The sequence below is a fragment of the Podarcis liolepis genome, assembly GCF_965112155.1.
Source record: "Podarcis liolepis genome assembly, chromosome: 2".
Lineage (NCBI taxonomy): Eukaryota > Metazoa > Chordata > Lepidosauria > Squamata > Lacertidae > Podarcis > Podarcis liolepis.
Genome location: NC_139555.1, coordinates 13,407,275 through 13,432,574, shown reverse-complemented (window position 1 = coordinate 13,432,574; position 25,300 = coordinate 13,407,275). Strand labels below are relative to the sequence as shown.

Below are 25,300 nucleotides of genomic sequence, written 5' to 3'. Positions count from 1 at the left end.
GATGTCATTTAGCAGTCACAGAAAGAGTCAATGGTCCAGGCAACAGAAAAGGTGTGGAAGCCAAGAACAGTTTAATCACTCTTCCATTTCATCCCCTCCATGTTTGTTTTGCAGGTCCCGGCCCCTAATTCTGATTTGCAGGATGAAGAGGGGTTTTTTAATGCCATACATTTTTTGATCATCCTTATTCTTGATTCCCCTATTCTTGATGTACCACAAAAAGAGGTGCACTTTTCTAAAAATGCTCTACCATCAGACATGTGCAAATAAGTAGCAAGGAGATAAATCCAAGGCCTCTTGATGCACATACAATATATTCAGTGGGAGAGAGCAAGAAATTGTAATTAATTAAGGGATTTTAGGAACGGCACTCCATTTTACAAGGCCATAATCTGGCTCCCTGGTGGATAAACTACAAGACTGATGGCAAGAGTAGTTTGTCACCGACAATAGCTGAGGATAACAAAGCATCCGTCCTGTTATGCTGTAAGTGGAGCGATTCTTATTAATAAAAAAGAAAGAGTAAATAAAAAAAACCTTATCATGTAAATTCTAGAAATTATGGTTCCATCCCCCATTGTTTTTTAATAGCAGGATTTAAAAAGCCGTAATAAAGCAAACTTTATCCCTTTGGGGAATTTGCTACTCTGACATATTGCAGCTGTTTACATTTCTTCCAATCATCTCCAAACGCAAGTTGAGGAGCTAGCAGTCTGTCAGAAGCTGACAAATATTAGCCACTGAGGCATAATTGCAGCCATTGTGGAATAAAAATGTATTCAGAAACACAAGTTCTCCTAAGTCTGCTTTGCATATGCAAATTCCAAGGCTAGACTGCCAATGTGTATCCAGTTAGTTGCAAGGTGGATTAGATGCGCCTTTATAGACGACTTCCTGGTTTCCTCTAAATTACAGTTCCCTGCAACTTCTGAACTGGTAAACTGTGGTTTGACCAATCCCTCCAAATAAGGATCAAACCATGATTTACAATTCTGGTTTGGAGGATTATTCAAAACCACAGTTAACAGTTGAACATCACAGCAAACTGGGATTTGCAATGTAATGACTGAATAATAAATAAATAAATAAATAAATAAATAAATAAATAAAAATTCATTATTTATACTCCGCCCATCTGTCTGGGTTTTGCCAGCCACTCTGGATGGCTCCCAACAGAATATTAAAACCACGACAAAACATCAAACATAAAAATCTTCCCTAAGCAGGGCTGCCTTCAGATGTCTTCTAAAAGACAGATAGTTGTATATTTCCTTGACATCTGATGGGAGGGTGTTCCACAGGACAGGCACCACTACCAAGAAGGCCCTCCCATAAACTATGCTAGTTTAATTATTTTTTTTATAAAATAAGAGTTCTCCTACTCTGGCAAGCAAAGCACACACAATCTCATTAGCGGCATGCTTCTGCTACTGAAAGCGTAGAATGACCCTATCCCCTTAATTTTAAACCTAACCTTAACCTGAATTTAGTACGTACAGCAGTATGAAGGAAGTGTTTATCAAAGGTATAACTCTTTAGGTATAACTCTTCGGAGGCCAGTGCAGAGCCAATGTTCATAAGTCACAGGGTTTAAGAAGGGCTGTGGGATTGTTCAAGTTGCCCAATGTGTTTTTCAAAAAATGTCTATTATATTCCTCTTGTTTTGCAAGCCCTGAGGGCACCTGGATTTTCAAAGGTTTTACATGACAACACATGCCCCTGTGTAAAAGGGAATAAACTCAAGAGTGGTTTCGAAACATCACACAGTATGGGCTGCCCTGAAAACATGCAGTCACTAGTGCATTTAGCTTACAGCATTTATATATCTGGTAGTGGCTGAAAAGGGAGGCTTGTAGGAGCCTGAGTAGCAGTGATACATGCATCTTGCAAACTTAAGATTGCTTCAAAAAGGGGTTTAGATACATTCCAGGCAGATGAGACGATCAGTGGCTTCTCGTCATGTAGTCCCTTCAGTGCTAGAGGCAGGATGCCTAGATACAGTGGTACCTCTGGATGCGAATGGGATCCGTTCCGGAGCCCCGTTCGCACCCTGAAGCGAACGCAACCCGCGTCTGCATGTGGGTCACGATTCGCCGCTTCTGCGCATGGCGTCATTTGGAGCGTCTGCACATGCGCGGTCAGCGAAACCCTGAAGTAACGTGTTCCGTTACTTCCAGGTCGTCGCAGAGCGCAACCTGAAAACGCTCAACCTGAAGCAATTTCAACCCGAGGTATGACTGTAACAGTTCCTGGGAATCACAGGTGGGTAGAGTACTGTGGCACTCATGTGCTGCTTGTCAGCTTTCCATAAGCATCTGGTTGCCTGGTGTGAGAGCAGGACCCAATCCTTTAAGGCTCCCCTTACATTTTTGTGCACATCCCAATGTGGCAAACTTCCTTCAGGAGTTACCAAGCAGCATTTTGTTGAAGGTACTTTGTAACGCCCAAAGCTGCTTCCTCTTATGGAGGGAGGAAGTGAGCATCTGATTACATCCATACTCTATTTTAGGAGACCCAGTGTGGTGTAGTGGTTAAGAGCGGTAGACCTGTAATCTGGTGAACAAGGTTCACGTCTCTGCTCCTCCACATGCAGCTGCTGGGTGACCTTGGGCCAGTCACACTTCTTTGAAGTCTCTCGGCCCCACTCACCTCACAGAGTATTTGTTGTGGGGGAGGAAGGGAAAGGAGAATGTGAGCCGCTTTGAGACTCCTTAGGGTAGTGATAAAGCGGGATATCACATCCAAACTCTCCTTCTTCTTCCCCAAGACCATCACACAGGGCTTTGGTATGAATGAAAGTACTGGAACCACATGACCCAATAATGTTAAGGCTTGCATCCTTGAGGCAGAAGAAACTATCCACATTTCAGTCTGCTTCCTCAAAAGAACTCTTCTATTGGCTGTTGCGTTTTTGGCACACCACTCCTCTCTCACCATGTTAGAAGTTTCACATGCTAAACTTATGGAACATGACCTGTATGCGCTCATTTGAGTATGCCGTCAGATTATATCAAATTTAATCTGATCAAATTGCTTCAATGAAGTCTAATTTTAGTAACAGACAGGACAAGACTATGACTAGATACTTGGGAATATAATGTCTTTGCTCCTGCACCAAACAGGTTTGTTTGTTTTATTGCTTTCAGCATACCCATGTTGAAACTGCAAGAACTAGACAAAGGTTAAGATATTCCTGGTAGGTTTTGGAATACAGCCATCACCTTTTCTAAGGTAAAGCTTCTACTTCCAAGCACATGCGACTTTTCCCATCTATTTTGTAATTTGTTGCTACTATTAAATCAGCCCTTTTTGTGTCAACCGCTAAAATATTAGAACCAGGGGTGCCAACTTGAATAAAATATTGTGGAGGCCCAGGTAAGCCATGCCCTGCATAATCGATCACATGATGCAGTGTGCATACACACCATTTGAATGGGAAAGCCCATCAACTTCAGCACTCAAATATTTTATTGTGGGAGCCAAAGCCCCCGTAGCCCCTAGGAGTTGGCTCCTACGGTTAGAGCAAAACCAATCTCTTAATTGTACTATCAAGACAGCAGATTTAATACATATTGACCAACCTGGCCATCCATCCAAAAAGCCCTTCTTGAGTAAAGCCTGGTCATCAAGTGAGCAATAGTAACAACAGCTTAACCCCTCTCACTCGTTTCAGGAGATTACTCAGCTCCACAGCACCAAAGTACGGCGGGGGGTGCGACAAGGCAGCAAGGCTAAAGCTCGAGTCCGGTGATAAAACAATAAAACAATAAAACGCTAATGCTAAGAAAAGCGGAGGCAGTGTTGAGGAGATAGTGCAGCCACTAAATCATTAGAATTAAAAGATAAACCCCCAAAGGGTTTGAAAAACTACTTAAAACTACTTAAAACTTTATCTAAAGGCAGACGAGGTTAACTAGGCTGCTACCTTCGTCGCCATTTTGGAATCCATGCCCATTTGGGAATTGATCCACACCTCCTTTCCCTAATTATTTCCCTTTATTCAAACACCACAGCTCGCGTTCGAATTGGTCCCAACGGCTACCTTACCACCCCATTCCCAACAGCCAGGGGCGTCCGACAAGGTTGTCTCTTGGCCCCTTTACTGTTTAATCTTTATCTTCATGACGCCCTTTCCCCTTTGAAGCTAGCAACTAAGTACCCTCCTCACTTAGCAGGCCACCCTGTTGCTTCCCTTTTCTATGCGGATGATGCCGTCATCTTATCCAGAACAGCTGCGGACCTAGCAAATGCAGTTAATGCATTTATCGCCTATTGTAAGGCGGAAGCTCTTAATATTAATTATAAAAAATCGAAAGTTCTCCACTTCACTCGTTCCCGCAAACTCAAGCTGGAGCCGCTTAAGATCACAGGTGGCTATTTAGAAAAGGTAAAAGTCTTTAAATATCTAGGCTTAATATTTACTTATAATCTCTCCTGGACCACCCATCTACAATCTGCCTCTCTTGCTGCAACTACAACCTCTAATGCCATTGTCCGATTTTATCACCAGAAGGGCGGCAAACACCTTCCAGCAGCAATTCAAATGTTTAATGCCAAAGTTGTCCCTAAACTATTATATGGCTGCGAAGTATGGACTACAGCAGTATCAGGTAACTTGGATCGCCCACTTCACATGTTTCTGAGATCTCTTTCCGGCATCCCAAGATGTGTCTCAGGTGCAGCCTTACGTCTTGAGTTCGCCCAGCCCTCAATTGTAAAACGAGCATGGAGTCGAGCCATTTCCTACAGCTCCCACCTACTACCATCGGATGCTCGAATTAGAGGTGGTTTCTCCAATCTGATCCTAAGAGATATTCATAATTCTCCTTGGAAAACTACAATTAATCTCAAATTCCGCTCTCTTCTCAATTTGAACCGCAAAACTGTTTTTAATTTAGAGTGTATAAGCCCGGCAGCCCTACCTCTAATCAAAAAGAAGCTGCAGCAACTTGATTTCTCTAACACAGCTTCCCATGCAAGAGGGCCGTGTTCAGGCTTAGCCCTAGCTATTCCACCCCCTGAAGGGATCCCTCTATACTGCTTTACAATTCCTTCGGAGGCTAAACGAAGGGCCTTTACCTGTGCCCGTCTCAACTGTTTTCCTACAGCAGTTCTGTCGGGTCGTTACTCCAGAGTTCCCAGCGCAAATAGAACATGCTCCTGCAATGACACGGTTCTGGAGACTATGGAACATGTAATGCTCTTCTGTCCCAACTGGACAGATGAAAGATCTCGGTTCCTAACTCCTCTCGTGAACAAGCTTCATCTCCCAATCCAGCCTTGGATAGTGTCCCTACTTCTGCAGGACTCTGACCGTTGGATTACCGAGATGACAGCTAATTTCCTGCTTAGTGTGATGAAGAGGAAAGCGGCACCAACTCCTTCCTCAATACCACAGATGTAGTCGATACGCCGCACAATCGAACCTGTTTTTTGTATTCTCTGTCACTCAATGTTTTAAATCTCCCGTTACCTTTGTTATCCCCATTTTCTCAAAGTATTCGCCCAGAACGGCATACACTTTTATCTCCCCACCCCCATTTTATGTTGTTATTTCTATGTATATTATGCTATTATGCTATGGCCGCATGGCTAATGCAATAAAATCATTATATAACAGCTTAACCCAATGGAGATATACAAATAGAGGGAGGGGAGACGAAATATTTCGCAAGGAGTTAGCATACTCTTCTCATACCCATCAGTGCAACTCCCTAATAACTTACATGAACTGTAATGCTTCTCTTAGGCTTCCTAGGAACTCAGTGAGTTTTCTTTAAGTGCAGTATTGTAGAGTCCCACACAAGGCTGATCTATACTTGCACAGAGGTCAGAGAGGGTGCATGTGTCATGCAGGGACAGCCTTCCAGAACTGCATCACTTCAAATTTCAGCAGTGGTACCACATGCATGAAGGCTCCTTCATGCTGAAATAAAAATTTCTTTCTACATAGAAAGTAGCTAGTCAGGTACAATAGCTTTGTTCTCACTTTCTATTTTTATATAACAAAGGAGGATATCTTTCCCGTCTCTCCAAATCAGAGAGAGCATTTCAGAATACAGTACCTCACCACATCACCGGGTCATGTGGCCAGCATGACTAAGCCGCTTCTGGAGAACCAGAGCAGCGCACAGAAATGCTGTTTACCTTCCCGCTGGAGTGGTACCTATTTATCTACTTGCACTTTGACGTGCTTTCGAACTGCTAGGTTGGCAGGAGCAGGGACCGAGCAACGGGAGCTCACCCCATCACCTTCTGATCGGCAAGTCCTGGGCTCTGTGGTTTAACCCACAGCGCCACCCGCGTCCCGACCCTGCATGTGCAGATCACCCCACAGAAAAACCCACATTACTATTTTTAGGGGCAGGATTCCATGAATGAGCCCCATCAGTGGAAGCCTTGCACAAGGACTTCTGTTTGCACAAGGGGGCTCTCCCCACCCTTGAAACTGGCTTGGAGGGAGTCTGGAGAACCCCCAGAACAATGCATGGGGAGGGGAAAGTAGGATTGTTCTTTCTAGCAAGCATAAATGTTTGACCTGTGGAACAGCCACTTTAGTGCAACACTGAACTACTCCCCAATTCTTTTGTTTAAAGTCTTGGAATTGTGTAGCTCAGGGCCTTGGGAAACATTAAGCAGTTAATTTAAAAGAGAAATTCCCACTGAGCCTAGGAGATGGTCCGTGAGGGTTTACTCTCAATGGGGATGTTGCCCCATCTTCAAACAGCTGCAGTAACTTTTTGTTAACCCTGGAAGCTAGGACCCAAACCAATGGATTTAAGGTATAAGAAAGGAGATGTCGACTAAGTATCCGGAAGAACTTTCTGATTGTAAGAGCTGTTCAACAGAGGACTTATTTGGAAGGTGGTGGACTCTCCTTCCTTAGAGGTTTTTAAGCAGAGGCTGGATGGCCACCTGCCATGTAGGATCTAGTTGAGATTTCTACATTGCAGTGACTTGGACTAGATGATCCTCAGGGTCCCTTCCAACTTTACAATTCTATGAAAAGGGATGAGAAGTTGTGCATGCAAAGTTTCAAGATACCTGGTGCTTATGAGCTTAATTTGGCTTTTATATCTGTTATCTCACTTTTTGAATGGTGTGTGCCTAAAACAGCTCATAACGTTCATAAAGGGGGGGAAAGCCTTTAAAAGATTAACAGTTGAAAACTATGAAGTTTACGGCATGTAATGCCTTAAGAGAGAATTTAATGAAAATGATTTATAGGTGGTACATAACACCAGTCAAGCTTGCAAAAATCTATCATTTGCCTGATAATAAATGCTGGAAATGTAATGAGACTGAAGGTACATTCTTTCACCTTTGGTGGACATGCCCAAGGATTAAGAACTTCTGGGAGATGATTTATAATGAAATGAAAAAGGTATTTAAATATACCTTCCTCAAGAAACCAGAGGCCTTTCTCCAGGGCATGGTCGGCCAATTGGTGCCAAAGAAGGATAGAACTTTCTTTATGTATGCTACAACAGCAGCAAGAATACTCATTGCAAAGTACTGGAAGACACAAGATCTACCCACCCGGGAAGAATGGCAGATGAAGCTGATGGACTACATGGAGTTGGCGGAAATGACTGGCAGAATCCGAGACCAGGGAGAAGAGTCGGTGGAAGAAGATTGGAAAAAATTAAAGTTTATTTACAGAAATATTGTAAAATTAATGTTAGAAGGATGCTGGAATGAAGTTATATGGCCTTAGCAAAAATGTTATAAAGAATTAAGTAAAAAGTAGTTGTTAATGGGTTAAAGCGGAGATTTAAGGTTAGATTGTGTTAAGATAAATTATAGAACAAAAATTAAGAAAGATGGAAAGGATTTGCTGAAATAGCTAATTGAACAAGAATACAAAAAAGGGAGGTGTGAGGAGGTCGATGATACAAGTAAATGAAAGGTAGAGATATAGAGATATTGGATGTGTTTTTTAAATGTTTTTGCTATTTTTGTTGTTTTGTTGTATTGTTTTTCTGTTTTTTCTCTTTATTTTTGATGTATTGTGAACTTTTTATTGTTTCTTTTTTCTTTTTTCTGTAACTATTATACTTTTAATAAATATCTTTTAAAAAAAAGATTAACAGTTGAAGACAATAAACAATAAAAAATGGGCCTATAAGAAGAGGTGACTGGGGGGCAGGGAGATTTCAAGACAAACTAAAAAAACAAAAGACATGAAGAATTTATCAACTACAGTGGTCTAGACAAAAAGGTGAATCCTGCTGCTCTGTTGAGTCAGTACATTGGAAGAAGGTATGCAAACTCTTAGTTTCTCCAGCAGTGTCTATTAACTGGTTCACAAGGCTGCAACCAGAAACACTTTCACCTCATAAATCCACATTGAAATAGCCTTTTTCATTACGGCTTCTTAAAATATCCAGTTTTTCCAAGAATGTGAAATTTCAAGTAAATCTGTCTTCTATAAATTCTACAGCATATGAAACTGTACTTGCATTGTTTGGAATCATACCTACAGCATGCTATTTAACAGCAAGGTTAATCTATTGCCAGATGCCAACTTCTAAATATTATATTGTCAGAAAAGGAAGCTAAGAACAGGAATGGAAAATACTTTAGATTCACAGCTAAGAATTCATTTTACCAAGGTCAACTTAATTATACCAGGAAACCTAGCCAGAGGGGGAAATGTCTCTTGCAGACTTTTAGAAGCTACCTGGAGGCAATTGAAACCCATCCAATTGAACCAGGGCAGGATCTTATTTCAAATTAGAAGACATATTTAGGTTAACCCAAATGTAAAGTAGGAATGTGCTAGGTCTGCTAAACTAGAAGTGTCTTCAAGGAACATACTAGCTGATAAAACACAATAAGTTGGCTCAAGACAAGTGAGCTAGGACAGGTCAGATCAAGGGAAAACACCTCAAATTTAAAAATCCTATTGTAGCCGTCTCTGATTCTTTACAGGAAGAAGATATTTGAAGGGAAAGAAACAAAGATCTGTTCTTACCATGGATAGGAAACTATGGGAATACCAGGCTAAGAAAGAGTTTTAAAGACCCTGTACAGTTCATAAGAAAGTGTAGTTATCAGTACCAGAGCTCCAGAATCCACATGCTCAGTCAGCACTGACAATGTCATGGGGCAGTCTCATCCCAATTGGCATCTTGCATTGCCCCTCCAATAACACTTAGTTCCCTGGGTCAGAGGACAGCAATAGCCAAAGGCACAGGCAGCAAGCAGGGAGTACACAGTACTGGACAAAAATAATCTTCACCCACTTCCTTAGAAAAGGCAACTTTCTTGCTGAAACAATGAGCCCTGCCTAGGAATGCCTAAAAACAGAGAAGCTTCTGCAAAAAATAAGCATGATGCTGAGAGTAGTCAAATAGGGGTGCTCCTGGAACCATCTTTGTTACTCAAGGCCCAGGTGACTTTGGAAGCTGGAGCACCACTGCCTGGTTTCAGCTGGTGCAATCTCCAAGATAGAATACCACAATGTGCTCTTTATGCGGAGATCCTCTTTAAAACTGTCTAGAAATTGCAACAAGCGTAATATGTTGTAGCAAGAATGCTGGTGGGGCCAGCAAGCCACAAACATATTACAAGTATTTTAAAACAGCTAAACTGGTGGCCAGTTGCTTTCCAGGCCCAATGCAAGGTGCCTACTTTGCCATATACAGCCCTCAACTAATTGGGACTCAAGTACCTGTAAGCAGTGTTTGAAACTCCCATTGTTCTAGGTGCATTTTGAAACAGGGAATTTCATTAGCGCAAGCAGTTTCTGAGCTCTGGGCGCAGTACTGCGCCAAAGATTTCAGATTAAAACTGCAGAGTGGAAGGAAAAGAGGACCTTTTTCTGCCTCCCCACTTCTAGCTACTCGCTGAAGATTGGAGAAGAGACCCTCTTAAGAATATTAGGGGGGTGGGCAGAGGAAGGACTAGACCATGTGAAAAATGAATATTTTAGCTGCAGTTCATTCATTTTCAGCTTTGTATTCTTGTTATTTAAAAAGTGCACCATTGTTGCGTTGTTGGATTCCGTTGTTGCGCCCATAACCTAGGTTTAGGGTGCTATTTAGCTCCTAGCTTTCATATCTCAGTTTCTTACAGTGCCTGTAAAAATGCCTTTTCCTATATTGACCTGCCCATGCTTTAACATCAGCCAATGAGGCTCTCCTGGTGGTGGTCCCCTCCTTGGTATGAGGTAAGTGGAGGTATCTGGAACTCCCTCCCTGCTGAGGTGTGTCTGGTCCCCTCTCTCAATAGTTTCAGGTGGTTAATTAAGACACATCTTTTTCAGCAGGCATTTGGAGCAACGGAGACCAGATTGTTGTAGCTGCTGCTATTAGTAATTGTTCTTTAGTGAGCTGTTACCTGTTTTTAAAGAATTTCACTACTTTATCAGTATTTATGTGTTGTAACCTGCCTTGCGGCTTGTGCAAAGGGTGGTATAGAAGTCATATAAATAATTAAACCAGCTTAGGTTATGGGAGGGCCTTCTTGGTAGTGGTGCCCGCCCTGTGAAATGCCCTCCCATCACATGTCAAGGAAATAAACAACTATCTGACTTTTAGAAGGCATCTGAAGGCAGCCCTCTTTAAGGAAGTTTTTAATGTTTGAAGTTTTATTCTGTTTTTAATGTTCTGTTGAAGGCCGCCCAGAGTGGCTGGGGAAACCCAGCCAGATGGGCAGGGTAGAAATGATAAATAATAATAATTTATCATCATAATCATCATCATCACCACTACTACTACTACTTTGACAGATGGGCAAACAAATGGGCCTTCGGGGCCCTCAAATCCCTACACAAAAGAGGAAGAACTGAATAATTTGGTTTCTGGGCTGTATGTTCCTGCAGGAATCACAATAATGCTTTATTCCAGAGGATAGTGCCAATAGCAGCCAGCCACCCATAGCAAAAGGGGCACAAATATCATATTGGATCAAAGACAAGAGCAACTGCAACATGACTGATATTCTGCAAGTGTAATTCATATAACCTTCCACAAGGGCATAGTCTGAAGGTATGTGACCACCTTGCTAATGCTAAACAGCAAATGTGATGACAGAAGAGCAAAAGCAATGGCATGGAAAATCCAAGGGAGCGACCACAGAATAATTTATTTCTTTTGCCCCACAAAGCCTCCCAGGTAATACCATTTTGGAGAAACAGATAAAGTCCAACACTGAATACCAAAAGTGCTTTCATTTAAGTACACTTTCAAATAGGATTTTCAAACTGACATCACATTACATTTTGCAGTAAGAAAGGCCAGGTTTTCGTTCCAACGAAAACAATTGTGAAAATAAGCAAAACTCCCTACTTCAAAGATTTGCACACAATGCTCTCCTCAGAAATTTCAACTGTTGCCTCTGGTTGGGCCAAGACATGACCTAGGGATCCCTCACAAACCCAGCCCTTCGTAGAACTGCTTTTCAGCTAGCTAGGAGCAAATGGTGGACACAGCAGAAAATCCCGCTACATGAGACATCAGAATGCACTCAAAAATTTATTGCCAGTTGACAGCAATCCCATTTACAACTTCAAAGCAAATGTGTTTTCTTTCATTTGATTCCTTCATTTAGCATAGGCTTTATAAACAGTTATTGGGAAATTTATAATGTTTCTTTCAAGTATCTTTCTTTCAAGCAATTTCAGATTCTGGTATGTAGTCAAAACCTTGAGAAACCATACTAGCTATCACACTTGCTTTGCTCACCAAACACACATAATATTATCTCACGAAGGAAGATACTAAAACACAAATCAAAGGAATGCGGGGAAGGCAGAGAAGCATAGAGTCACAGAATTGTAGTTTGTCCACTTTTGGCCCCCACCCTGCATTTAACTCTAGTCAAATATTGGGGTGTTAGGGGAAGGGATAGGGCCTCTGGTGGGGGACACGCTGTGCTCCTGGGATAGTTTGCCACCTTTGGTCCCCACCCTGCAGTCAGCTCTTGCCTGTGGCTCCTAGAAGCTGTCAGCATGTGGCAGCAGTCACACCCTGGAATGCCTCTGACTGGCTGGCTAAACCAGGTGAGGGTAGCCGATGGGTCTCAAACTCTTGGTGAGTTAGGGACTTCCCCTGCATGTGAAGGTGGGCTCTGGCAGATTGAGAAGATGAGACCAACAGCAGGTCCAACAGTCAAGAAGGCGGTTTCTGCACATGCTATAGAGGGCAGGCGGGGCTGGTCAACCTGGGAAGGTAGCCCATCTAGGAGAAGGGGAACTCTGATCCTAAACCTCTGCTGCTTTGTGGGATATCTTCAGGAGAAGAAACCCTACATAAATCCAGAGTGGAGTACCTAAGATGATTGGATGGTGCCTTGAGCTCCTCCTTCCAGCAACTCCTGCAGCCAAGCTGGTGCCAAACGTATTGCTCTTGATTCCTTTGAACATCAGCGAGGCTGAGAATGGGGGTCTTGCCATCTCAGCTGCCAAGACGCTGCCCTGGCTTGCACCCCAGGGAGGTTGTTTTGCTGCTGCTAATGCAGCAGTTTGACTTCACCCCCAGAAGCTCTCTGCATTGTCTCTTGAGACAGATGGACGCCAACAATAACAAGGCACCACCTCGGTAAAAGCTTTGTTCCACATCCCTGGTACTTGAATCTGTAAAGTGGAAGGTACACCAACAGATTCTAGATCTCAGGAGAAAGCATTTAAGGCCTTTTTGGACATAAATCTCAAGAACCTTGAATTGGAGCAAGAAGAAACCCATGCAGACAAACAAGAACTGGAGTTTCTTTTTGTGAGCAAATCAAAACCAGAGTTACACAATTATGAGTGCTGCTGTTTATGTAAGGTCTTCAAGAAAGCTCCTCTTAGGGCACATTGCTGTAATGTAGTATGGAAGTTACAGGTGCTGCTGGCCAGATTGCGAGGCAGAAACCATCAGTATAATCCAGTCAAAATGCAGGGCCCATTGATTTCAATGCTTAAATACCCATGCTTATAATCTTCCCTGTTAAAAGCAATGCTATGTAAGAGTTCAGCTATGGCTGGCTGTCATCCCACTTTTTAAAAGAGATGAATATGCACTGACTCATTTGCCTCAAGTTTATGCACACTAGCTAATTTTATTGGCACTACTCCCTCACAATTATCTTTGAACACCATTAGTACTCAGACCTATGATAATAAACAAACCTAGGTTAAACCTCTTTGGTGCTTTTGAATTATGGTGCTGGAGAAGACTCTTGAGAGTCCCACAGACTGCAAGAAGATCAAACGACCCATTCTGAAGGAAATCAGCCCTGAGTGCTGCTCACTGGAAGGACAGATCGTGAAGCTGAGGCTCCAATACTTTGGCCACCTCATGAGAAGAGAAGACTCCCTGGAAAAGACCCTGATGTTGGGAAAGATGGAGGGCACAAGGAGAAGGGGACGACAGAGGGCAAGATGGTTGGACAGTGTTCTCGAAGCTACAAACATGAGTCTGACCAAACTGCGGGAGGCAGTGGAAGACAGGAGTGCCTGGCGTGCTCTGGTCCATGGGGTCACAAAGAGTCGTACATGACTAAACAACAACAACAGGTTAAACCTCTAAAAGACAAAACACAGATAAAATCTGGTGAGGTTACTAGACCAGGCTTCCTCAACCTCGGCCCTCCATATGTTTTTGGCCTACAACTCCCATGATCCCTAGGTAACAGGACCAGTGGTCAGGGATGATGGGAATTGTAGTCTCAAAATATCTGGAGGGCTGAGGTTGAGGAAGCCTGTACTAGACTATGGATGGGATTCAACTAATGAGTTCCATCAGCTGAAACCCTTGTGCAGTGCCTTACAATGAGGCTGAATTCCTCCCTTAAGCGGCAAACGTGTCAGCAGACAACTTCTTACTTTTTACATGTGGTAAGAGAACATGTTCTTGCTAGAAAGAAAAATTGAGAGTTCGTAGTATAGGAAATGTTACAGTTCCCTGTAAGCTAAGAACACTTTGATTACCGTAAGCCATAAAATGACTTCTTCCTACTTTGCTGTCAAAAGTGCAAGAACACGCAGGCGTAGCTTGCCTTGAAAAAGCAGTAAAATCTCTCCCAGTAAAAATGCAAGGAAGGAAGTATGTGCTTTGAAATAGGCTCCAAAAAGAGTATCACTCCTTAACAATGTTTCAGAGGAAACACAATTCAGCAGAATGTTCACTGAACCTTCTGAAGTACATAGGAAAAAATATTGGCCAGAAGGAGCTGATCTATGGAAAGAGCCAAGTGCAAGTACTTGTAACTTTTGAAATCTACCTACTATCCTACAGGAGTCCCCAAATTTGCATTTCTCCTTTGCCCCAAAGAACATACAAATCTTACACATTCAAAAGCTGTTGGTTGGCACATCTGTCTGTCTCAAGAGACAATGGAGTACGCCTCTAGGGGTGCAATCAAACCTCTGCATTAGTAGCACCAAAGTGACCTCCCCAGGGCACAAGCTCTGAGCAGTGTGTATGTATGTATCCTATCCTCTGCCGTGCATCTTCTGTTTTATAATAAAGGAGAAGATTCCAAATTACCCCTCAAATCCCACACCCTGCAATTAGAAAATCTACTTTGCAAAATGAGGACATTTTTGGAAGCCTGTGACACTGCGTGCCCACTGTCCACCTTTTGTCTAAACTTTGAAAGCTAGAAACTTTGCTTTTACAGCCAGAACACAATATTCTTAGAACTCAAAACAATGGTACCGGATTCTAAGTACTACTTTTGGCACCATGTCACGCAACCAGATATATACTTTACAGTTAAGGAAGAGGTCTGATAGTTTATTAACTATTTCCAATTAGGACTTTTCATTATTCCATCTCAAAAAGCTGCTTACACCACTCAAAAAGAAAAGAACATGCAAACCACAGCAGCAGAACATGGCTTGGATGCCAAGAACCGTGAGTAGAAGGAAGTTTGCTTTATCCTCTCTGCCCTCAAAAAGCATCTCGAGTGGATGAAGGGATCCCTTTGAACAGCATGACATAGGGTGTTGTGGGAAGGGAGAATTGTCCAAAATTGAGCAGGCCTAAAACTGCATTAAAATTATACTCCTAAAGGTTATTAAACTGATGGCCTCCTTCATAGAAGGCAATACTTTTTGTACATGTAAGCATTGATTTATTCAAATTTTTTATATCCCACTCTTTAGCTGAGAAAGCTCCCACAGTAGGCTACAAAAGCAATGCAACACAGTCCCATCCCACAGGCTTACAAAAGACATGACAGAAAAAAGGAAAACGGGGTGGAAAGTGAAGAGGAAGCAAGCAAACTTGGGTACCTTCTTCATGTTCTTTTAATGAACTGCATGGAGGGAAGTGGGCTGCTGCTCACAGTTCAAAAACAGGGCTTTGTAAGCAAAATGTTGCACCCCTCAGCAAAGGGAGACAAGACTGTTGGTCCATATTTAATTTTAAAATATTATTATTATTTATTAAATTCAGACCTATAGCAATATATGTATATGTGTAAAGGTAAAGGGGCCCCTGACCGTTAGGTCCGGTCGTGGACAACTCTGGGGATGCAGCGCTCATCTCGCTTTACTGGCCGAGGGAGCCGGTGTACAGCTTCCGGGTCATGTGGCCAGCATGAATAAGCCACTTTTGGTGAACCAGAGCAGCACATAGAAACGGCATTTACCTTCCCGCCGGAGTGGTACCTATTTATCTACTTGCACTCTGACATGCTTTCGAACTGCTAGGTTGGCAGGAGCAGGGACCGAGCAACGGGAGCTCACCCCGTCGTAGGGATTTGAACCGCCGACCTTCTGATTGGCAAGCCCTAGGCTCTGTGGTTTAGACCACAGTGCCACCCGCAACCCTCAATGTATGTATACATACCAAAATAACCCACCCAAACCCATAAGTTGGGGAAATAATAACAAAATACCATAAACTCTTATCCTAGACTACTATTTATATAGGTGATAAACAGTTTGCACCAACTGAAACGTTTTACACAGTACAGTGGTGCCCCGCAAGACGAATGCCTCGCAAGACGGAAAACTCGCTAGACGAAAGAGTTTTCCGTTTTGGAGGTGCTTCGCAAAATGAATTTCCTATGGGCTTGCTTCGCAAGACGACAATGTCTTGCGAGTTCCTGCTGGTTTTTTCCCTCCCCCCCTTTTCTAAGCCGCTAAACCGCTTATCAGCTGATCCGCTAATCCTTCAATGGGCTTGCTTCGCAAGACGAAAAAACCGCTAGATGAAGAGAATCACAGAACGGATTCTTTTCATCTTGCGAGGCACCACTGTAATGTGAGGAGTCCTCTATTTTCATTTTCAGCCATATACGTAGCCCATATTTGATTTTTTTTTTACTGTGCATGCAGCATCTTGTTATAAAGTCTTTGTGATACCATTTGTGTTCACACAAACAGGTTTTGAAAACATTCCATCTCAGTATTGTTTCCTCAATATAAATATTTCCCTGTTATATTTAGCAAGCTCCCTTTCTGTTACAAAATGCCTGCTAACTTTTACTACATGAAAGCACAACACTGGTAGGAAACCAATGCATTTTCCTAAAATACCCATATGCCAAATTTGCCAATGGATTTCCCTGTACAATACATAATTATATTTCCCAGAAGCGTTTTAATATACTTCATAAAGAAAATGAAACCAATCTTAAGGCAGGAGCTAATGACAAGCAACAGAAGTGCCCAGATACAGTAATAGGAATCAGAATCGTGGTTGGAGTTTCAAATATCTTTAATCAGGAGAAACTTTGTAACAGCTTATCCCAGACTGCAGACTTTGGGGGAAGGCATCCTCAAGACTCCTTAAAGAATTTTTAATTGCAGATAATCTTCATTATCAACTCAATTAGAGTAGCTATAGTGTAAGAGGCCTGACACTTTTCAGTGACTGCTTATGGGGAAAACAAGAACTATAATCCACTATAGTGACAGCATTCTGGAATCCAGTAAACATACCGGGTTAATGCAGACTTAATTCAGGCATCAAGCCAAACCATGGCTTGCCCCACCATGCTTCAGTATCCAAAGACAAACCACAGTTTAGAGCTCCTTGCCTCCTTTGCTATTTCATTTGTTCAACACTCCAGGTTCAGTGACCTCTGGAAGGGAGCAATGCCCATAGGTATCATGATGCCAAACCATAATTAACAGAAACCACAGTTTACAAACCCACTTCAAACATCATTTCAGATTCTTGTTTTGCCAGACAACTGCAACCATCTTTTGTCAATTCAGACATACTGTCAAAACATAGTTAAGCTTTCCTAACCATAGTTTGGCATGATGTCTGAACTGAGCCACAGATTCCAAGCTTACATATCTAATGCCTGACTCACAATACTGTTACTTTAGGACAATTTTGCTAGCCAAACAACTGTTCCCAAAACATAACTTTTTGCAGCTACGTTCAAAGCGGTAAATCATATTTGTTTCTTTCCCACTTAAAGGTTTTAACATAATACAGTGGAATGTTACATTTTGTTGAAAAGCAAAGTTTTAGCTACAGTAGCATAGTCTCATGTATTCAGAGTCCTCTGCAGTTCACTCCTAGTCCCTTGCCTTGCCGGAAATTCCCAACTCCTAATTCACCACAAGACAACCTAGGATTTAAACTGAAATAGTTTACTCTTCAGACTGAGCATAATCACACATGGAAAAATCATGATATATTGATTTGGAACTCATGAGTTTTCAACAATGAAAGCAGATGTCTTACTTGCTTCTTGTTGATCCCTGAACTTCCCACCACTGCATTTTGAAACATATGTGTAACCAAGATGGCCAGGTAAAACCTAAAGAAATGAAAGTAGGAATTCCCAGAAGATCCTGACCGGAACATCTTCAAGGCAAGCATGAAGGCCCCATATTCTTCCCCAAATGCCCTCCAATACAGATACACACACTCTTCTTAAAGTTGCCAAACACAAAAAGTGCACCACTGCACACAACGCAATGGAAAACTAAACAGGGGGGGGAAAGAGGCAGGAACAGAATAATTCCATATAGATTTGATTACCCAAGGTCTTAGCAACACCTAAGAAATATTGAAACCTGAGGCTAGTAATTAATTCAAATGGGAAGGACAGGCTTCAAATTCAGTTCTAATTGTTCCCTAAAGGCAGCTTCCTGAACAAATCCACCCTGAATAATTGCCGCTTTCAAATGGGAGACTAGTACCTTTGTTTACAACAGTGTTCAATGTGTCAAAGTATCTCCAAATCTAAGGGGGTGGGGAATCAAATTGTTCCTAGACAAAACTCAACCGAAGCATAAACTTGGCCCACTAGGCAACAGCACCAAGTGAGTTCAATGCTTACCCACTGCAACTTTCAATAACTGATCGTCTCTACTAGGAGTAGTTAACCCGTGGGCCAGATCTAGCCTGGGAAGGAAGACATGCAAAGTGGCCTACCAAGTCCCCACAGCTTTATCACCCAAATTCAGCACTCAGATTAGGCGATACAGCACTCTGCTGGGGTGAAGACTGGAACCACTGCATTTTGACCTTCAGTTTGTCTCACACAGACACAAACCACTCTCTCCAAGTTGGGGGCGGAGGGATAATGCCTTTTCCTCTTCACAAAGAGAATTCATTATTGTTGTTGTTACCTGCCCTTCACCAGCAGGTCCCAGAGCAGGTTACCATAATTTAAAATTCAGAAATAAAAACAGTTATACAGGAAGAGGTTGATTCCTGAAAACACACATCTCAGGTGTCAGAGGCCAGGGTAAAGAGGAGCCTCTTCAGCATTCAACAAAAACTGGCTGGTGAAGGAGCCAGGTGTCTGTACTGTATGTGTGGCACGTGTGCATGTGGGGGTGAGTGTGAGCATGTGCACACAACTATGCACTGGCCATGCCCACCACTGGCATGTGGCCTTCAGGGGTGTTAATGTGGGGGTTAAGCTGAAAATGATTAGTCACACTTGAACTATGCAATCTATAGCCTCCTGGTCCCATTGTTTCTGCTGAGAAGCACCTAAGGTCACGCCTAGAGAGGAACAGCTATCTGGAGTGAGGAATTTCTGGCCAGAAAGGAAAGTTATTTTTGCTGCTTGCAATCACTTCCTGGTTGGAGAAGTGATGCATACTGCAATGGTAAATCACCCCCATCAAGGAGGGGGGACACTGCTTCACAGAGCAGTGATGGCCACCTCCATTTCAGCCTACTGTCTATCTGGTTTGAGAGAGGGCCAGCTTTGAGGATTCTGATGTTTTGCCTGCTTGCCTGAGGGCCAGGGAAGAGCCTAGAGGGAGAAGACAGATCCTGCCTTGGAGGCAGCATGTCTTCCCAATTACACAGGACATTGAAATTTCTACAGGATGGATATGTGTGTGTGAGAGAGAGAGATCATGGATTTTTGACTTACAGTAAAATGCTATTTGTATTTTGTGTTTGCTCATCTATACTTACATGAATTGATCATATTATTATGGGCATTTTTCTATATTATTCGAATTTCTATATTATTCTCCCCCTGTTCTCTCTGCTTACATTGTTGTTATGCTGCTTCTATTTTGACAGCATATTGACAATTTTAGCTTGAGTTACTAATCACTTTGGAATAAAAAACCCAGGCTACCAAGACAGTTCTAAATGACAACCATAATAAACAATACTGGAGGCATGACTGAAACAACCAGCCACGTTAGATGTACAATCAGTAAAAGTGCATCTGAGAAAATGCAGTTTTTTCAGCCTAGCGGCTAGCCCATAACAACGACGATCAAGCAACTTGTCAGTCAGTGCAATCCATTTTTTCCAGCTATATCCATGCCAAGTAAAGATAAAACTTTTGATGACAGGGATCACCTACATTCCCCCCTGCCTCCATTTCTTTGCTAATATGTGTTTGTAAATCAAAGATGTTTATTACAAAACCTATATTGAAGGCAGACTAAAAATGCAGCTAATGTCTGTTGACCTACCACAATTAATAATTTTGGTTCATCAGTGGTTACTACGATTATGGTGTTCATATGACTAAATAACATAAGTTCAAATAAGGCTACAAAAGGGAGACATCATTCTAGCAGGTGAACAACCATGTTCATGTGCCCAATTCAGCAGTCCATTGCTACAAAAAGCTCACCTTTCTCCAGTAAGCTGGAAAACCCATTGCCCAATCCTAAATAAGGTCCCCAGAGATCCCACTGCATTCCATGGAACTTACTCTATAATAAGCAGTCCAATAGCATCTTGCGGTTTGTGTGCAAATATGAGTGGGAACATAATGTAGAGATGGAGAACCTGCAGTCAGAAAGGCATTTTAAATAAAGAAAATGGACCAATAGTAATATTTAGGGTGGTATTCAATTAAGTTTGGCATAGAGTAGACCCACCAAAATTAATTGACACTAACATAATAATAGTTATTCATTTCAGTGGGTCTACTCCAAGCCAAATTTAGTTGAATATCACCCTTCGCATTTACATACATCATTGCAGAGTACTTTATGTACACTTTCCTTAGTAATTCCTATAGTAATTATGTAAGATAAACTAGCATTACTATTCTCATATTACAAATGGGGAACAGAAGGGCAAGAGAATAGCTGCCTGCCGAAATCCATGAGTAAGGAGAACTGGGGACTTCCTGGTTCATAGCTCACACTTTTGGGCACTATTCTTGAGTAGTTCTGAACTCTTAAGTTCAGCCTTTTTGGCACCCAGCTTTTTAATTGCATTTTTACAGACACACCACAGACCACCCAAATGAAGCTCATGGCTCATTTGTTGTCCCCAGACCACAAGCCAGGAAACCCTGTAGTAGAGGAAAGATTTGACAGCAGCATGTGTATATATTTCTCCATTGTGCGTATTTCAGGTTCTTTATGGTACACACAGTTTGTGCATGTGGGTTGAGAGAGTATGTTCATAAGGCATGTAAATTGACATTTTGCATGCTGGGGGCCACAGGAAGCCCATTCCTGGTTGCTGTGGAAAAATCAGCTGACATTGTTCCATCAACATTGGTGCCCCAACAGTGCTGGATCCAAAGCCTTAAATCTGGTTTTAATGTGCATGCAACATTTTTCCTTTCTTTTGCCTAGTGAAGTTATACCACCCTGTTGGACAACCAAACAGGTTCAGTATCTGTCTGTAGAATTCACCATTCTGAGTATAAGCAGCCAATTACACTTTGTTCATGCCCTCTAAATCAACCACTTGGGGACCACAGCAACATAAAGACCCCCACCAGTTGCTAGAATGCCTCAGAACATCTGAGTAGTAGAACCACAGACTAAACAACAGGAATTAAGAACATTTTACCAATCCTGAGTAGATTGACATAATCAAGGAATCAAAATTTCTTCAAACACTTAGGCACATAACTGACAAAGCAGCTGGGATTTTTCTAACTCCAATAAAATACAATAAGCAACAACTGTAGGGACAAGTCCTTTCAGTCCCTCACAAATCACAATTTTCAAATCACAAGTAAAACTGAACAAGCAATTCCTGGGAAACAGATATGCTCTTTGCTGCCCCATGACTGCTCAGTTTGGATAGGGACAAAGGGACAGATAGTTTAGTCACTACTGAACCTCTTATTTTGAGTAGATTAGAGAAGCCATGAAAATATTAGCCAGAGGGGTGGGAAACAATATTTCTAAAAGCTGGCTTGTTGCTTTAGCGTGGATGGCACTGCTCCATTTTTCATGGATCTGCCCTAGATCTGACAGAACCACTTTCTTTGAACCTCAGAGGCAATGTCTTTTTGATTTGGCAAAGTCTAAGAACCTGGGCAGTAGATCCATTTATAACACTGGTGGCCAAAATGGTGCCCTCCAGATGTTGTTGATAATGGACTATAGCTCCCATCACTCCAGACCACTGTCCGTGCTGGCTGATAATGATGGGAACTATAGTCCAACATTATCTGAAGGGCACTTCTGGTTTATATTGTATATGGACAAGAAGCTCAAAATGCAGGCAGTAGCAGTTGGGTGCCCCAAAATATAGCTACTTGGTAAGGGCTAGTCTAGGGTTTTTTTTGCTAACTGAACATGCATGAAATAGCTTCACTACTTTGTTTTAAAGAGGGTGGGGGGAGAAATAGGTTTCAGAACTCTACTCTTATTTAGCAGTGCACACAATTTCATAGCTCATATCCTTCACTGGTTATCAACTTACTTTTCCATATGGATAAGTAATTAGTAAATGCAGAGTGTAACATAACCAATAGCATAGAGGAAATATTTTGACTTTAACCCTTGAAGGTGATGTAGCACTTGTTTGCACACAATTCTAAGTTTGGCAAAGAAGCAATGCAACAGAGGAGAAGCAAAGTGGTGACAATCTCCTCTCCAGGTGCCACATGTCTTCTCATGCAAACTACCAGTAAATCATGGCTTGGCTTAACTTTACATGTGAATGAGGTCAATGACTAAGAGGGAACCTGCAAGTCCATAGCTTAAAGCTCATCTCAGTCGTGAGCCACTGTTCATCATCCCCATCTGCTACTTGGGATAGTTAAGACATTACAGAGCCATTATTACAAGAGATCATGCATGAAGTGTTTGGAATAATCAAAATGAACTGTATAAATGCTAAGTTATTAGAACACAGAGTGTAACTATGCAACTACCAGTACTGTCACTAAAATTAGAGCACTTCCAATCAAGTTGGTTGAATCAGTGTGTACTGCAAGAGCCCATATCATTTTTATATAAATAACTCTCATAACATTAGAGGAATCACAAAATGTTGCCTAGTCAATTATGCACATTAAACAGTTTATCAGTAAAAAAGAGAACTTTTTCCACTCAATATTGAAACTTTATTTTATTTTATTTATTTATTTGAGAGAAAATAGGGAGAACAGATAGGCTGTCTTAAGTTGGCAATTAAGTGCTGCCTGACCCTCAAAATATTGAGATAAACAAGCCAATCAAGATCCCATTTCAAAGCACTGTGAATATGAAAGCACCCAAGCAAATAAATATTTCTGTTAGCTGTGAACAGTTATCAGCAAAACCAGCCAGGCAAAATAATCTATTCCCTCCACTCATTAAATGTAGTTGAAGACTGCTGCATTAACATTTACATCCAGCACACAGGGACTGTATTCATGTTCCTTCCATTGACACCATGTTGTTCACTCAATTTGAAAGTGGGGCAATTCATTCTTTTTCCAGTACAGGAATACACTATATTCCTGTACTGAGAGATTCTATATCAAAGTCATTCTGATAAACCCACTAGCCTCTACATGAAATTCATCAAATCACCCCTCACTATATTCAGAAATCAACTGCCTGACATCAGAGACCAGGACCATTGGGCAGTGCTGAGTCCACAGCAACTTGGGAGACCTCCCAAGCTTAACTAGCTGCCACGGTGGGCATTAACACCACACCATTATCTGTGCTCCAAGTAGGCATGGTTGTGGCATTTTAAATGAGCAGTCACCCTGCACTCACTCAGCTGAATCCTCTCTGTGAGCAACAGCAGAAACTGAAGCTAGCACCACCTCACAGCTATAGTAGGCGAGCAACTGGAGGTAGCTGTTCCATGTGTGTGCAAACCATGGTGGCAAGAAACAAATGTCATCTCCATTTCAGTGTATCTGAAGAAGTGTGCATGCACACGAAAGCTTATACCAAGAAAAAACTTAGTTGGTCTCTAAGGTGCTACTGGACAATTTTTTTATCTCCATTCACTATTATCCTTTGGGTGCACGGCCTGGAGGACTGGGCACCCAACTTCGATGCTGTCCAGAGACAGAGATGGCAGCAAGGTGCACCTTTAATATCTGATTGCCAACTGAAGCAAGCAAGCATAATGTCTCTGCACACATACACCATCCCCAACTGTTTGATGTGGTGGGTGCAACAACCATACTGCTCAGAGACAGCCTCCCTGCAGCCACTTTTAACTGCTCTGCCACCAACTCGAGAAGCAGCAGAGCCCAAGAACAGCAGCAGACTCACCCCCTTTCTCTCTCTCAAGGGGGGTAGCTTGGAGAACCAACGAACAAAGACCCCAACTTGTTACCATCTCAGTAACCAGCACTGCTGCTTGGAGGGCACCTTCTTCTGTGCTATGCAAAGCAGGTAAGCACATGGCATTCCCCTTATCCGTGTACTCACTCGCCTGCCCTCTAACTCTGGGCGGCACTGAGAATTGGATCAATCACCACCCACCGGAGGGAGTGGACAAGCCAGTGGAAGCAGCTGCTTCATCGGAGGCGTGACTGAGAGTGGCAAGGAGCTGTTGTTGCTAGTCACTCACCTGCTCACTCTTGGGTGGTGCAACGGGCTGCATCCTACCTACCACACCACCCAGAAAGAAAGAGCAGAGCAGGGCACCGACTACTTTTTGCTGACAAGAGGTCCTGGGAAGCAACTGCAAAAGTAGCCCCTGCTTGCTCACCCTTGTACCCCTGGGCAGTACAAATGGGAGGCTTGCCACTGCAGTGGTGAGGAGCAGAAAAGAGGGTGCAAGGATGAGCAGCAGAGCTCATCAACACGGGACAGCTTGCCAAATAGGAAAGCAATCTTGAGGAAGCCACACCACCTTTACCAAGTGGCTGGGAGCATATACTTATGTAACAGCTTCCACGAGTTACTCAGATTTTTTCCTTGCTGGGGCATCGCTTCGCTTGTGTGTTCTCACCCACTTCTGCAAAGGCCACAGCCGCCTAGTTCTCCCTTCCTATTGCCCTTATCCCCTGGAATTCCCCACCCAGCAGCCTCCTCCTCCCTTGGCATTTTTTTAAAAAATCCTCCCTCCTCTCGTGCAGGCACCAAAAACTCTACTCAGGACCCTTGGACCATTTCGAGCCCAGGTTCTCCACACGCGCCCCAGCCCGCCCGTCACCGGGGCTTCGGGTCTTCGGGGCGCCCCCTCCCCCTCCCGGCCACCGCCCGGGCCCCCTTCTTAGAGCTTCCTCGCAGCCCCTTAAGTCCCTCCCACCCCCGGGAGACGGGGCGGGGTCTCGGTCCAACCCCGCGCCCGCACTGGCCGCGCCGCCGCCACTCGCCTCCGAGAGCGGCGCCGATTGGCGCGGCCGAGCTGCCAATCACGACAAGGCGGAACCCACCCTCTCTCAAGCCTTGGAAAGAGTTGGGTTTTTCTTGAGGGGAGGAGAAGGGGGAGGTGCGGGGTGAGAGGAGCGGAGGCAACGGCCAAACTCACCTCGGGACCGGAGAAGGAAGGGAGGGAGGGGGTGGAATGGAGAGGACCGGGCGTTTTTGTCCCCTCCCTCCGCTTTAAGGTCCCGTGTCCCTCCGCCTGGCGCCGCCACTAACGGGGCTCTTCCCCACACAGCCCCGAGCTGCGGCCCCCAAGTCTTGCTGTGGTGAAGTGTGGGGCCCCCCCCGCCTCCTCGTTTTCTGCGCGCTCGAGATCCTCGCGAGACTTGGCGG

At 43.2% G+C, this 25,300-nt stretch overlaps 1 protein-coding gene across 3 annotated transcripts in view; it reads right to left on the bottom strand.

Annotated features, from left to right (window-relative positions):
• The window catches only part of LOC310700490 (cyclic AMP-dependent transcription factor ATF-7), a 103,658-nt gene extending 78,365 nt beyond the window's left edge, over window positions 1–25,293 (bottom strand). The window contains exon 1 of one of the 3 annotated variants that reach the window (XM_083490197.1): window positions 25,071–25,293. The gene's annotated coding sequence lies outside the window, so the exon portion shown is untranslated. Of the gene's footprint in view, window positions 1–24,164; window positions 24,602–25,070 lie in introns of those variants that run through there. The other 2 variants (XM_083490196.1, XM_083490198.1) reach the window with 2 other exon arrangements.
• Between the last annotated feature and the right edge of the window lie 7 nt (window positions 25,294–25,300).